Source organism: Arachis stenosperma, chromosome 2 (assembly GCF_014773155.1).
Source record: "Arachis stenosperma cultivar V10309 chromosome 2, arast.V10309.gnm1.PFL2, whole genome shotgun sequence".
Classification (NCBI taxonomy): Eukaryota; Viridiplantae; Streptophyta; class Magnoliopsida; order Fabales; family Fabaceae; genus Arachis; species Arachis stenosperma.
Genome location: NC_080378.1, coordinates 85,731,919 through 85,744,467, shown reverse-complemented (window position 1 = coordinate 85,744,467; position 12,549 = coordinate 85,731,919). Strand labels below are relative to the sequence as shown.

Genomic DNA, 12,549 nt, shown 5'->3' with positions numbered 1-12,549 from the left:
TTGGACTCCTGTAGCTCCAGAAAATCCATTTCGAGTGCAGGGAGGTCAGGATCCAACAGCATCAGCAGTCCTTTTTCCGCCTAAGTCAGATTTTTGCTCAACTCCCTCAATTTCAGCCAGAAAATACCTGAAATCACAGAAAAACACACAAACTCATAGTAAAGTCCAGAAATATGATTTTTGCCTAAAAACTAATATTATTTTACTAAAAACTTAACTGAAACATGCTAAAATCTACATGAAATTACCCCAAAAAGCGTACAAAATATCCGCTCATCACATGCCATTGGTGCAGTGTTGGGACAAAGGCATGACAAGCTTCTGCACATCATTTATTATGCCAGTCGTGTCTTAAATGACGCACAAAAAAACTACACAACCACAGAAAAAGAGTTACTTGCAGTGGTTTACGCCATTGATAAGTTCAGATCTTATTTAGTAGGATCAAAAGTGATTGTGTACACTGACCATGCTGCTCTTAAATATCTACTCACAAAGCAGGATTCAAAACCCAGACTCATAAGATGGGTATTGCTTCTGCAAGAGTTTGATATAGAAATAAGAGACAGAAAAGGGACAAAGAACCAAGTAGCAGATCACCTGTCCCGAATAGAACCAGTAGAAGAGACGTCCCTTCGTCTTACTGAGATCTCTGAAAACTTTCTGGATGAACAACTCTTTACCATCTAAGAAGTACCATGGTTTGTAAACATTGCAAAATACAAGGCTGTGAGATTCATACCCAAAGAGTATAGTAGGCAGCAATCAAAGAAATTGATCACAAATGCAAAGTACTATCTTTGGGATGAACTATATCTCTTCAAGAGATGTGCAGACGGAGTAATCCATAGATATGTGCCTAAAGAAGAAGCACAGAAGATCCTATGGCATTAACATGGATTACAATATGGAGAACATTTTGGAAGTGAGCGAACAGCCACAAGAGTCCTCCAATGTAGCTTCTATTGGCCTACTCTCCATAAAGACTCCCGAGAGTTTGTACTTAATTGTGACAGTTGATGCCAAGGCATCTTAGGCTAGTTTCACTAGCATTTTTCTGTTAGTTTTAGTTGTTGTATGCATTTTCTTGAGCTTAAAGTAACCAAGAATGGTTAAATGAACAACAAAGCAATGAACCATCCAAACAGTATGATTTTGATGCAAATTCCATGAGTTTTTAGTTATATTACTTGAATGCTATGAATGGATGATTTCTCATGAAATTTTGTAAGACTTTGATGCAATTGTTTGGATGATTTCAGGGAAGAAGAGGCTAGGCAAGGAAGCAACAAAATCAATAAAGGAAGCTTGAATATCAAATGTGGAGTTTAAGCTCCAGTTTAAGCCTAAACTGGAGCTTAAACGCCAGAATCATGAGAAAGGAGGAAATGCTGTAACTGGCGTTTAACCTCCAGTTTAACCTTAAACTGGAGGTTAAACGCCAGAAGCAAGAGAGGCACCAGGAGCATTTCCACGTTTAACCTCCAGTTTAACCTTAAACTGGAGGTTAAACGTGTTCGACTATTTCTCTCCTCCAGGGTTGCTTTCTCATTTTCCACGTTTAACCTCCAGTTTAACCTTAAACTGGAGGTTAAACGTGTTCGACCCAATTGCTCCTCCAGGGTTGTTTTCTTCATTTCCACGTTTAAGCTTCAGTTTAACCTTAAACTGAAGCTTAAACGTGTTCGACATTTTACACCCCTAGGTTGCTTTCTTCCAATTCCACGTTTAAGTTTTAGTTTAACCTTAAACTGAAACTTAAACTTCAACTTAAACGCCACCTTTTGAAGGGGTTTCTGGGCCAAATATATTGAAGTTTAAGTTAGCATTTGAGCACAGATATTAACTTAAACGTATTATGGTATGAAACCCAATTGAATATCATGGTTTATGGGATTGGGCCGGAAGAATTGATGAGTCTGGAACTTCAATTTGTTGAGTCTTGTGTCATTACTTGTTTATCACTAAGTTTGCTCAATGAATGTTACAGAATTGGATCACAGCCTCATCAGGATTATGGATCATAAACCCAAAGCAAAAGGAAATCAAGAGAAAGCCTCAAAGCCCAAGAAAGTCAACAGAAGCTCAATTTAGAAAGTGTATAAATAGGATAGAATTGAAGTTAGTTGGCACTTTTGACAGGAGGGAACTTTTTGATCATTTGCTAGTTTTCATACTCTTTGTAATTGAATTCAGAGCTATGACTCACTAAACCCCTTTCATTGGGTTAGGGAGCTCTATTGTAATTCAATGAATCAATAATAGTTTTATCTTCTTCTTCAATCTTTTCTCTTGAATTTTGTTAGAAAGCTTCTCGATCTAATTCCATTGGGTAGTTGTCTTGGGAAAGAAACTACCCATAATTGGAATCCTTCGGAACCTTGGGAAAGGAATGATGGATTCATGCTAGAGAAGCTTTCTCATAGTGAATTGGATTGGGGTTTGGATGGATATTGTGACATGTAATCCTACCAAATTGTGGTTCATGAAACTGTGTGGTATAATCAGTGATCGAGCATCATCTCTTCTTATGAACATTTAAACCAAGGGATTGGGAATTTGTTTGTTTTTAGAGAGAATTGGTGAGCCAAGGGATTGGGATCCAATCATATAAGATTGCCAAGCAAAATTCAATGAATGCATTGGTTGAGGAAGGGATAAAAGTTGTTTTGATTCGGAGGTCTCAATATCTCCTAACACCCAATGAACTCCCCATTTCTGATCTACACTTTCTCTTTACATTCTGCAATTTCAATTCATGCAATCACCCCAATTCCCTTTTACTTTCAGCAATTTACTTTCTCGCACCTTAATTCTCGCAATTTAAGTTTATGCAATTTCAATTCCTTGCAATTTACGTTTCCTGCCACATTTACTTTATGCAAATTCACATCCAAAAGTTGATTCCGCTCAACTAAACAAACTTCTAATTCGAATTGCTCATTCAACCAATCCTTGTGGGATTCAACCTCACTCTATTGTGAGTTTTTACTTGACGATAATCGGTGCACTTGCCGGAAGGAATTTTGCCGTTCGTGCAATTTCCTAAAATCGTAGCATATCAAGTTTATGCGTATCAAGTTTATGGTGCCGTTGCCGGGGATTGGTTTTCGATTGACAATTCTCAAATTGGAAGTTAACTAGATTGAGCATTTTTCTTGTTTTGTTAATTTAGTTCAAGTTACTTGTTGAATTTTAATTTCTGCACTCTGTTAATTGCTTTTTCTTTCTTATGTCTTTCAATTCAAGCAACTAACTCACTGACCCACTAACTATTTGAATTAATTCCTCAACTGCTCTAACCATACTCTTCCATTAACCAAGAGTATTCCACTTGTTTGTTGCTTGTGGTGTGTTCTTGTATGACAGGTAGGAGAGGAGAGACATCAACTCCTCCATATACCGAACCAGAGAGGACCCTTCATAGACTTAGAAGGGAAGCAAGAGGGAAGAGAGTACTGAGAGAAGAAGAATCTGAAGGAGAATCTGAGGACAATTTTGAGGAAGCTCTAGACCTCAACATGGATAGAGAAGTTCACAACCATGAGAGGGCTGATGGAAACAATGCCATTCCTGAGAGGAGGGTTCTTAGTTCATACATAAATCCAACCTCTGGGAATTGTGGTAGCAGCATCCAGAAACCACCCATTCAGGCCAACAATTTTGAACTCAAACCACAGCTAATATCATTGGTGGAGGATCATTGTTCATTTGGTGGGAGTGCTAATGAAGACCCAAACCAACATCTCACAAAATTCCTGAGAATTTGCGACACTGTGAAGTCCAATGGAGTCCAGGAAGATGCCTATAAACTGCTCTTGTTCCCATTTTCACTTAGGGACAAGGCAGCTAAGTGGCTGGAATCATTCCCAAGGGGGAGCCTAACAACCTGGGATGAGGTGGAAAGCAAGTTTCTGGCACGTTTCTACCCCCCACAAAAGGTCAATAGGCTTCGATCTGAGGTTCAGACTTTCAGACAACAGGATGGTGAAACCCTCTACGAGGCATGGGAGAGGTTCAAAGAATTGACAAGGAAATGCCCACCAGACATGTTCCATGACTGGGTGCAATTACATATTTTCTATGATGGACTTTCTTATGAATCAAGGAAAGCTGTAGACCATTCATCAGGAGGTTCATTGAACAGGAAGAAGACTGTGGAAGAAGCCATTGAAGTGATTGAGACAGTGGCTGAGAATGAATACTACTATGCTTCAGAGAGGCACAACACTAAGGGAGTCATGGAGCTGAACCATGTTGATACAATTCTAGCCCAAAACAAGGTGTTTGCCAAGCAACTAGCAGAGCTCACCAGGAAATTAGACACAAAGCATGTGGCTGCAGTACACACAAGATCAAGAGGAAGTAAGCATTGAAGGAGGTGATTGGGAAGAGGCCAACTATGTGGGAAACCAACAAAAGCAATCATATGATCCACATTCCAACACTTACAACCCAGGATGGAAAAACCACCCAAACTTTGGGTGGGGAAACCAGCAAACCCAACCACAAACCCACAAACCTTACAACCACAACCAACATAACAATTCCACATACCAAAACTCCAACCAAAGATCATACCAAGCCACACAAAACACTTACTCCCAACCACCATATCATGGCCAAAATAATCAACCTGCCCAACCTAATCCGAGCCAACAATTTCAAGATCAATTAAACAGGATAGAAGGAATGCTTGCAACCATGGGTCAGGACATAAATGAGTTGAAAAGCTTTAGGGAAGATGTGAGATCGACCTTAAGGAACCATGGTGAAAAACTCAAGTGGATGGAGTCTCGAGTAGGAGAGCTATCTCAATAGGCCCCCAAGTCAACTGCAGTGTTCCCTAGTGACACAGAAAAGAATCCTAAAGGGGAACAAAAGGGAGTGAGATGGGAAGAATGCAAGGCCATCACCATATTGAAGGAAGTCTCAGAAGAAGAAGGAATCAGACCCTCAGAAAAGGAGCCAGAAATCTTGAAAGAAGGTGTGGAAGAAGCTAAGCAGGAAAGTGAAACTGAGCAAGCCAAGGAAATGCAAAAGGAAGGCATGCTGGGAACATACCAACCAAAAGCACCATTTCCTCAGAGGTTAGGAGGAGGTGAAAAAGGGAAAACATATTCAAAGTTCTTAGAGACATTTAAGTCTCTCCATATCAATATTCCCTTTCTTGAGATCCTCCAGCAGATGCCTACACATATCAAGTATTTGAAGGAATTGCTGAGCAAGAAAAGAGTTTTGAAGGGAGGACAAACTGTAATAATGAACAAGGAATGCAGTGCACTCATCAAGAAGGATATGGTCTCTAAGAAAACAGACCCAGGAAGTTTTCATATCCCCTGCATCATAGGGGAAACAAAAATTGACAGAGGATTCTGTGATCTAGGAGCTATCATAAATGTGATGCCTCTGACTCTTATGAGGAGGCTACAACTGAATGAGGTGAGATCCACTGATGTAATCATACAACTGGCTGACAAAACTCAAAAGCAAGCTGAAGGGGTAGTTGAGAATGTGCTGGTGAAAGTGGGAAATTATTTTTTCCCCACGGACTTTGTCATTTTGGACATGGAGGAAAGCTACCTACACCCTATCATTCTGGGAAGGCCATTTCTAGCCACTGCTAGAGCGCTCATAGATATAGAACAAGGAGAGCTAATTTTGAGAGTACATGATGAACAGCTCATTTTCCATGTTTTTAAACCTGCATCTGAGCCTGAACCAGAACCTGAAAAGCCTAAGGATGATAGTAGCAATCTGTGTTTGGAGGAAAGCAATTCAGCAGCTGAAACTCTAAAACAATCCTTTGAAGGCAAACAAGAATTACAAGAGTTAAAGCCACAAGAATCAATAAAAACAGATCAGAAGGTTCCTCCTAGCATAAGGGTCAATGAAGAAATCCTCGAGAGAGAGGGAAGAATTGTAAAGAAATTGCCAAGAGGGTGGAGAAACAAGAAAATTCCCACTGAAGGTTTCTCTCCGGGAGACAAAGTGATATCAAGTCATTATCTGCCAATCCCACCTGGCCTCAAACCCATTCCTTCCCAGCTCCCTCAAGTGTGCACAATCAGGAAAGTTCTTTCTATGGAACATTTGGAAATCATGAAGGAATCAAATGGGGACGTTTCCATAGTGAGAGGAGAGGACATCAAGCACTACAATCCACCCTAACAAGGGACAACCGTCAAGCTAGTGACGTTAAAGAAGCGTTTCATGGGAGGCAACCCATGTTTTAGTATCCTTACTCTTTATTGTTTTGCTCTGCATCTAATAAAGCATGGTTTCTTATGCATGAACTTGAATCCTCAGGACAACTGTTGATAAGGTGCACTAAACATTGCAATGTAAAATACAATTGGTCTCTAAGTTTGGTGTACCTGAAGGCAACCCAACCTGAGGTAATACTCTTTTGCTGTTTCTTTTAATTGTTTCAATAAAAAGGTGAAGTAGTTTCTGTGTATTGCAAAGAATTAAGTTTGGTGTTTCACACCAAACAATGAATTCATGGATCAATAATTCAAAAGGGAATGTGTGACTCTAAGTTTGGTGTTCCACCATACAGATCAACTGAACACAACAACCTTTGAATTATATGAAAGGAACAACCATTCTAAGCAATCACAGAAATGCTTAAATTCCTTAGCAGTAACTTCATTCCAAGAAGAATTCAAGGATTCAAAAAGCAGAGGAGTAAGTAGGAGACTAAGTTTGGTGTTCACACACCAACTTAAGACTCAGACACTTACCCATACATAGTTGAGCTAACCACTCAAGTGCTTGAGAAGCAAGCAACTTCATCACTCTTTGCAGGAAAGGAAACAAGGATCTTAGAAAGAACATGAAGCAACAACTAGGAGAGAAGGAGAAATCAAATTGTTTCCTGGCAACAAAGAGAAAACAAGAAATTTCACAAGGTGGTGTTGTTCCTTGACCATTCTTTAAAAGGCAAACAAAAGCATGCTTGTTCTGGTTTAAACTGTAATTGTTGAATCTTTCTGGAATGTGAAGTTTTTAGTCTGAGTGTTGGTTTATTGCTTTGAATAAAGTGAATGCCTAGATGTTTGGATATAACTCCACCTTCTTAAACAAATGCTTGCCATGCTTGTTCTGTTTCCAAAAATTAAAAGAAAAGTTTGAACAAAAGTAACTTGGCTCAATTAGTGACAAATCAAGTAGAATTAAGTGGTGGTATGCATGCTTGATTGTTTAGTCAGCTCACTGGAAATTGAGTGTAGAATTATCATCATTGTGTAGAAGTTGAATACTGTCTATGGATCTTGATGAATAAATGTCTTTGGCCATGAAAAAGAAAGAAAAAGAAGAAGAAAAAGCCACTGAAAAAGGGCAACCAAAAAGCAAAAAAAAAATTGAGAAAATAAGCTAGGCACCAATGGTTTGAACTTCTGAGACAAATGCCTGTGGTGTTTATGTATTAAGGATATGCTTGGATGAATAGGTTCTGAGGAGTGTTTCAACACTTGGTAACTTGGGTTAACTAACCCGGGATTATCAACCAAAAGTCCATTATCAAGAGCAGCCTAAATACAAAACATTTAGTCACACAAAGAGGTGTTGGGCACCAATGTCTCAAGAAGAAATGTGAACTAAAATGCCTGTAGTGGATATGTGTAATGCATTGATAAGAAAAAGAAAATGCCAAAGGCTTGTGCAACACATGACACTGAGCAAACAAGGAGCAAAAGAGCTCTAAGAAAAAGAAAAACAAAGAAAGGAAAAAGTGCCAAGGACATAAGAATAACAAGAGGCCATAGAAGTGTTTGATGGATGCAATGAAAAAGTGATAATCCTACCTGATAAGAATGAAAAAGTGATGCTGCAACTTTCTGCATAAAACCCTTCTGATGAACTTCAAATGCTTGCTAATATAGCCAATGTAATTGCTTTCTGCTTCATACTTTCTTCTCAAATAACTCAGGACTTGCTTAGGGACAAGCAAGTATTAAGTTTGGTGTTGTGATGCCAAGGCATCTTAGGCTAGTTTCACTAGCATTTTTCTGTTAGTTTTAGTTGTTGTATGCATTTTCTTGAGCTTAAAGTAACCAAGAATGGTTAAATGAACAACAAAGCAATGAACCATCCAAACAGTATGATTTTGATGCAAATTCCATGAGTTTTTAGTTATATTACTTGAATGCTATGAATGGATGATTTCTCATGAAATTTTGTAAGACTTTGATGCAATTGTTTGGATGATTTCAGGGAAGAAGAGGCTAGGCAAGGAAGCAACAAAATCAATAAAGGAAGCTTGAATATCAAATGTGGAGTTTAAGCTCCAGTTTAAGCCTAAACTGGAGCTTAAATGCCAGAATCATGAGAAAGGAGGAAATGCTGTAACTGGCGTTTAACCTCCAGTTTAACCTTAAACTGGAGGTTAAACGCCAGAAGCAAGAGAGGCACCAGGAGCATTTCCACGTTTAACCTCCAGTTTAACCTTAAACTGGAGGTTAAACGTGTTCGACTATTTCTCTCCTCCAGGGTTGCTTTCTCATTTTCCACGTTTAACCTCCAGTTTAACCTTAAACTGGAGGTTAAACGTGTTCGACCCAATTGCTCCTCCAGGGTTGTTTTCTTCATTTCCACGTTTAAGCTTCAGTTTAACCTTAAACTGAAGCTTAAACGTGTTCGACATTTTACACCCCTGGGTTGCTTTCTTCCAATTCCACGTTTAAGTTTCAGTTTAACCTTAAACTGAAACTTAAACTTCAACTTAAACGCCACCTTTTGAAGGGGTTTCTGGGCCAAATATATTGAAGTTTAAGTTAGCATTTGAGCACAGATATTAACTTAAACGTATTATGGTATGAAACCCAATTGAATATCATGGTTTATGGGATTGGGCCGGAAAAATTGATGAGTCTGGAACTTCAATTTGTTGAGTCTTGTGTCATTACTTGTTTATCACTAAGTTTGCTAAATGAATGTTACAGAATTGGATCACAGCCTCATCAGGATTATGGATCATAAACCCAAAGCAAAAGGAAATCTAGAGAAAGCCTCAAAGCCCAAGAAAGTCAACAGAAGCTCAATTTAGAAAGTGTATAAATAGGATAGAATTGAAGTTAGTTGGCACTTTTGACAGGAGGGAACTTTTTGATCATTTGCTAGTTTTCATACTCTTTGTAATTGAATTCAGAGCTATGACTCACTAAACCCCTTTCATTGGGTTAGGGAGCTCTATTGTAATTCAATGAATCAATAATAGTTTTATCTTCTTCTTCAATCTTTTCTCTTGAATTTTGTTAGAAAGCTTCTCGATCTAATTCCATTGGGTAGTTGTCTTGGGAAAAAAACTACCCATAATTGGAATCCTTCGGAACCTTGGGAAAGGAATGATGGATTCATGCTAGAGAAGCTTTCTCACAGTGAATTGGATTGGGGTTTGGATGGATATTGTGACATGTAATCCTACCAAATTGTGGTTCATGAAACTGTGTGGTATAATCAGTGATCGAGCATCATCTCTTCTTATGAACATTTAAACCAAGGGATTGGGAATTTGTTTGTTTTTAGAGAGAATTGGTGAGCCAAGGGATTGGGATCCAATCATATAAGATTGCCAAGCAAAATTCAATGAATGCATTGGTTGAGGAAGGGATAAAAGTTGTTTTGATTCGGAGATCTCAATATCTCCTAACACCCAATGAACTCCCCATTTCTGATCTACACTTTCTCTTTACATTCTGCAATTTCAATTCATGCAATCACCCCAATTCCCTTTTACTTTCAGCAATTTACTTTCTCGCACCTTAATTCTCGCAATTTAAGTTTATGCAATTTCAATTCCTTGCAATTTACGTTTCCTGCCACATTTACTTTATGCAAATTCACATCCAAAAGTTGATTCCGCTCAACTAAACAAACTTCTAATTCGAATTGCTCATTCAACCAATCCTTGTGGGATTCGACCTCACTCTATTGTGAGTTTTTACTTGACGATAATCGGTGCACTTGCTGGAAGGAATTTTGCCGTTCGTGCAATTTCCTAAAATCGTAGCATATCAAGTTTATGCGTATCAAGTTTATGGCGCCGTTGCCGGGGATTGGTTTTCGATTGACAATTCTCAAATTGGAAGTTAACTAGATTGAGCATTTTTCTTGTTTTGTTAATTTAGTTCAAGTTACTTGTTGAATTTTAATTTCTGCACTCTGTTAATTGCTTTTTCTTTCTTATGTCTTTCAATTCAAGCAACTAACTCACTGACCCACTAACTATTTGAATTAATTCCTCAACTGCTCTAACCATACTCTTCCATTAACCAAGAGTATTCCACTTGTTTGTTGCTTGTGGTGTGTTCTTGTATGACAGGTAGGAGAGGAGAGACATCAACTCCTCCATATACCAAACCAGAGAGGACCCTTCATAGACTTAGAAGGGAAGCAAGAGGGAAGAGAGTACTGAGAGAAGAAGAATCTGAAGGAGAATCTGAGGATAATTTTGAGGAAGCTCTAGACCTCAACATGGATAGAGAAGTTCACAACCATGAGAGGGCTGATGGAAACAATGCCATTCCTGAGAGGAGGGTTCTTAGTTCATACATAAATCCAACCTCTGGGAATTGTGGTAGCAGCATCCAGAAACCACCCATTCAGGCCAACAATTTTGAACTCAAACCACAGCTAATATCATTGGTGGAGGATCATTGTTCATTTGGTGGGAGTGCTAATGAAGACCCAAACCAACATCTCACAAAATTCCTGAGAATTTGCGACACTGTGAAGTCCAATGGAGTCCAGGAAGATGCCTATAAACTGCTCTTGTTCCCATTTTCACTTAGGGACAAGGCAGCTAAGTGGCTGGAATCATTCCCAAGGGGAGCCTAACAACCTGGGATGAGGTGGAAAGCAAGTTTCTGGCACGTTTCTACCCCCCACAAAAGGTCAATAGGCTTCGATCTGAGGTTCAGACTTTCAGACAACAGGATGGTGAAACCCTCTACGAGGCATGGGAGAGGTTCAAAGAATTGACAAGGAAATGCCCACCAGACATGTTCCATGACTGGGTGCAATTACATATTTTCTATGATGGACTTTCTTATGAATCAAGGAAAGCTGTAGACCATTCATCAGGAGGTTCATTGAACAGGAAGAAGACTGTGGAAGAAGCCATTGAAGTGATTGAGACAGTGGCTGAGAATGAATACTACTATGCTTCAGAGAGGCACAACACTAAGGGAGTCATGGAGCTGAACCATGTTGATACAATTCTAGCCCAAAACAAGGTGTTTGCCAAGCAACTAGCAGAGCTCACCAGGAAATTAGACACAAAGCATGTGGCTGCAGTACACACACAAGATCAAGAGGAAGTAAGCATTGAAGGAGGTGATTGGGAAGAGGCCAACTATGTGGGAAACCAACAAAAGCAATCATATGATCCACATTCCAACACTTACAACCCAGGATGGAAAAACCACCCAAACTTTGGGTGGGGAAACCAGCAAACCCAACCACAAACCCACAAACCTTACAACCACAACCAACATAACAATTCCACATACCAAAACTCCAACCAAAGATCATACCAAGCCACACAAAACACTTACTCCCAACCACCATATCATGGCCAAAATAATCAACCTGCCCAACCTAATCTGAGCCAACAATTTCAAGATCAATTAAACAGGATAGAAGGAATGCTTGCAACCATGGGTCAGGACATAAATGAGTTGAAAAGCTTTAGGGAAGATGTGAGATCGACCATAAGGAACCATGGTGAAAAACTCAAGTGGATGGAGTCTCGAGTAGGAGAGCTATCTCAATAGGCCCCCAAGTCAACTGCAGTGTTCCCTAGTGACACAGAAAAGAATCCTAAAGGGGAACAAAAGGGAGTGAGATGGGAAGAATGCAAGGCCATCACCATATTGAAGGAAGTCTCAGAAGAAGAAGGAATCAGACCCTCAGAAAAGGAGCCAGAAATCTTGAAAGAAGGTGTGGAAGAAGCTAAGCAGGAAAGTGAAACTGAGCAAGCCAAGGAAATGCAAAAGGAAGGCATGCTGGGAACATACCAACCAAAAGCACCATTTCCTCAGAGGTTAGGAAGAGGTGAAAAAGGGAAAACATATTCAAAGTTCTTAGAGACATTTAAGTCTCTCCATATCAATATTCCCTTTCTTGAGATCCTCCAGCAGATGCCTACACATATAAAGTATTTGAAGGAATTGCTGAGCAAGAAAAGAGTTTTGAAGGGAGGACAAACTGTAATAATGAACAAGGAATGCAGTGCACTCATCAAGAAGGATATGGTCTCTAAGAAAACAGACCCAGGAAGTTTTCATATCCCCTGCATCATAGGGGAAACAAAAATTGACAGAGGATTCTGTGATCTAGGAGCTAGCATAAATGTGATGCCTCTGACTCTTATGAGGAGGCTACAACTGAATGAGGTGAGATCCACTGATGTAATCATACAACTGGCTGACAAAACTCAAAAGCAAGCTGAAGGGGTAGTTGAGAATGTGCTGGTGAAAGTGGGAAATTATTTTTTCCCCACAGACTTTGTCATTTTGGACATGGAGGAAAGCTACCTACACC

The 12,549-nt window shown here is 39.5% G+C and overlaps 2 non-coding genes across 2 annotated transcripts; both read right to left on the bottom strand.

Moving 5' to 3' along the window:
- Positions 1-3,947: 3,947 nt before the first annotated feature.
- On the bottom strand, positions 3,948-4,051 carry LOC130963743 (small nucleolar RNA R71). Its single transcript, XR_009079863.1, has one exon. It is a non-coding gene; the product is annotated as a small nucleolar RNA R71 (small nucleolar RNA).
- Positions 4,052-10,904: 6,853 nt separating this feature from the next.
- On the bottom strand, positions 10,905-11,008 carry LOC130965128 (small nucleolar RNA R71). The gene has a single exon (XR_009081181.1). It is a non-coding gene; the product is annotated as a small nucleolar RNA R71 (small nucleolar RNA).
- Between the last annotated feature and the right edge of the window lie 1,541 nt (positions 11,009-12,549).